Source organism: Vigna unguiculata, unplaced genomic scaffold (assembly GCF_037176805.1).
Source record: "Vigna unguiculata cultivar grain cowpea cultivar isolate G323 ecotype 2 unplaced genomic scaffold, ASM3717680v1 ptg000232l, whole genome shotgun sequence".
Lineage (NCBI taxonomy): Eukaryota > Viridiplantae > Streptophyta > Magnoliopsida > Fabales > Fabaceae > Vigna > Vigna unguiculata.
In genome coordinates this window covers 9693-13063 of record NW_028196869.1, presented here as the reverse complement: position 1 = coordinate 13063, position 3371 = coordinate 9693, and the positions used below count along the sequence as shown (strand labels likewise).

Sequence of the window (3371 nt, the reverse complement as noted above, 5' to 3'; positions counted from 1 at the left end):
TTCTGCAATGTTTTTTTAATTACTCCAGATTCTTTCATTTCCTTGTAAAGATCATTTCCTTCACGAGTACGCTCCCCCACTCCGCCGAATAGTCCGATTTTTCCTCCACGGCGATAGGGGGCTAAAAGATCTACTACTTTTATTCCTGTTTCAAAAATATAAAATTTTGTATCTAACTGTATAAAGGCGGGCGCAGATCTATGAATGGGGGATGTTGTGCGAGTATCTACAGGGCCTAAATCATCAACAGGTTCGCCAAGCACGTTGAAAATTCGTCCTAGAGTAGCCCTGCCGACTGGAAGACTTAGAGGAGCTCCCGTGTCAACCACTTCCATTCCTCTCATTAGACCATCTGTAGCACTCATAGCTACAGCTCTAACTCGATTATTTCCTAATATAAGAATTGCTGTACTTCACAAGTCACATTCATTTATTGACCGGTAGTCTCTACCTTGAACTACCAGAGCGTTGTAAATATTAGGCATCTTGCCCGGTCTTAGGTGTAGCCTTTCCCCCCGGCCAATGATTTGAGCGATACGTGTCCCCGGTTCTTTTTTTGCAAGTTAAACTTGCAAAATGGCTAGTCAAGCATAAGAGTAGGGATAAGCCCTGTAAGCCAATATGGATTTCTTTATCCTATAGAAGATGCTTTCCCATATATTTTTAGTGCTTTTAGATTCTATTTATATATAGTAGCCGGCCTAGTGGCTATCCTCTTTCCTGCAGTCCTAAGCTAAGTCCCTGTCCTTATCTATGGGCTGGAGATATGAGAGTTTTGGATTATGAAACAAGAGCATTCTAGACTTCTCTGTCTATAGCTCTCTCCTTTGTCTATTATATTAATGTCTAGGAGCAGTAATTTCATTGTTAGGCTAGCTGTCTCTTGCTTTAGTTAGTTGAAGGCTTCTGTAGGCTGGGCTGGACCAAAGGATCGTTCTCCTTTTCTTGAGCGTAAAGGATGTCCCACTTCCAACCTGTAACTGACTTCAATCTGTCTTAGTTGGTTGACGCATATATCTCTTTAATAATATGTTTAGGATTCAATCCAGCCCCAAGCGTACCTGGAGCTACCCTGTTTACCGGATCCAACCAACGATTAGAGGTATGCCCGTCCGGTGTCGGTCCCTCAAAATCTTTCAATATGGCGGCACCCCGCTTTCCAGGTGGCACTCAGAAAGAAAAAGCGGGATTCAAGCGATGGGGCCCTCCTCACCTCTCCCCACCCCTTTCTCACAGAAGCAACCAAAGTCAAGGTTACTCGCTATGAGAAAGGCCTTCCTTTCACTCCGCTACTTTGGACCCTCTCAAGCCAAAACAAAAGCCTGCCAGAAAGCTTTCCTTTCGGTCAGCTGCCCCTCAATCGCATTTGGGCGTTCTTTCTCTCTTATTGGCAACACCCACTAAAGGGGCATGAGCAAAAAAGACACCGGAAACAAGTGGGTAACCCCCAGGAGACGAGTTGATTCATGCAGTTATTGCATAAATCTTCGATTTGGTCTTGGAAAAGATTTTCCACAACCGAGTCCTTCGCCGGAGGAGTGGGGGTCGGAGCGACGGGCCCCGGGCGGGAAAGGGGGTTTGGTAGACCTTTTGGTTGACGCTGGTTTCAGAGCCAGCATCAGCCCCATACATCAACATAGAAGGAGCCTCATCGGCAGTTAGGATAGCCGCCTTGACCGACAAACCAATGTCTAGCCCAGAATTTGCCAGGACTATTCCAGTGAGTCCTCCTATGGTGAACAAAAAGATGAACCATTTCATAATAGAAAGAGCCCGCTGTAACTTGGGCCTTGTTAGATAGAAGCAAAAGAGACGCACTTGTATACCTAAAGGAAGGAAAAAAGTAGTGGAAGAAAATAGAAAGCAAGAAGAGGAAAAGGCATGACCAGAAGAATTGTGTGAAATAAGTGAATTTATCCAGTTGAGGCATGATTGATTGAGAAAGAATGATTCCCTCCGGACAGAAAGAGAGTCCCTTCATGTAGGAGTAGTGAGTGATATGTGGTTGGTTGTTGACCAACAGAAAGGAAGGATGCATGGGACTAGCGGGCATTGAACCCAACGGAGTGACTTTCATTCCGAGAAAACTTCGTTCGAATTGCATGTGTTGTGTTAAGCATATTATAAAATCTATCTCAAGCTTGCCCCCGATTTGGAAGAAATGCTGCTTTAGATCCCGCCCAGATCAGATCAAGGGCGGTCTATTTTTTTATCTTTCTAAAAGAGCGTTTACTACGGGTGCTCTTTAGGCTGTGCCGGGCTGTGCACTTCACATCAAGGTGACAGGATTCGAACCTATGGCCCTCTGTACCCAAAACAGATGCGCTGACCAGACTGCGCTACACCTCGTCTCACCCCCCTCAGCATATAGATCCACCCGATCGATGAAGACTCGAACCGAACTCGCCCATCCTTTTGGGCATAGGGACGCGAGAACCAATCCGAGTAATCAACCGCTTTTTTTAGAAAATCTGCCTCCAGCAAGATAGGGCGACGCCAAAAAGCCGTATAGTGCAGGAGCGCTCACATTTTTTTTTGCTTCCTCTTTCACTTGAATTAAAAAAAATCCGGCTCGCTCCCGGCTACCTGTCCTTTGGACCCAAAGCCCGCTTAGAAGTGGATTCGAACCACTGACACAAGGATTTTCAGTCCTTTGCTCTAACCAGCTGAGCTACCTGAACCACTTTCCTAAATTATGTTTTCTTCATCGAATAGCGCCCTACCTTACTTACCACTTGACTAGTCAGGGAAAAGCCCTTGACTAATAACTGAAAAGAAAGGGCTTTTTTCGTTCGTCAAGCTTTCGAGCAGCTCTTTCAACTGCCGCCTAATCTCCTCTCCCAACATGCTCAAGAACCGAGAGCCGCCCAGGGACTGCCGGAGGGAGCTTGCTTATCAAAAGAAGATAGGCCGGTCAAAACAACGCGCAACGGGCTCTCCGCTCACTAAGTAGGTAGTGCTTTTCTGTCCTCCGGGGGACTCCACCAACACACACCAAGAGGTTCTCTCTCTCACGTAATTTCGCCCGCCCGTTCCACTTCCGTGCCGGAGGAAATGGGATTCGAACCTACCTTTATTCAGATAAACTGATCGCTCTACCAACTAGCCTTCTGGGTGGGCTTAAGACACGGATTTGCTAGATCTATATACAACCTTCTTGTATCATGGGTTTTAATCCAATAAGAGCTACATAACCATGTAGCGTTGGGCTTAACCGAGACCAGACATCTGCTTTTACTGCCATTGGTTTTGTTCGTCGTGACGAAGTGACTGCCTCACACCACAATTAAGAATTGGCGCCGCACCCTAACCCTCTGGTCACTTCACTTGGCTTTCATGCCTGACTTGTTGTTATTTATACCCCGGTTTCT

At 46.2% G+C, this 3371-nt stretch overlaps 1 non-coding gene across 1 annotated transcript; it reads right to left on the bottom strand.

Annotated features, from left to right (window-relative positions):
• Nucleotides 1-2274: 2274 nt before the first annotated feature.
• TRNAP-UGG (transfer RNA proline (anticodon UGG)) lies at nt 2275-2349 on the bottom strand. The gene has a single exon. It is a non-coding gene; the product is annotated as a tRNA-Pro (tRNA).
• Nucleotides 2350-3371: the final 1022 nt, after the last annotated feature.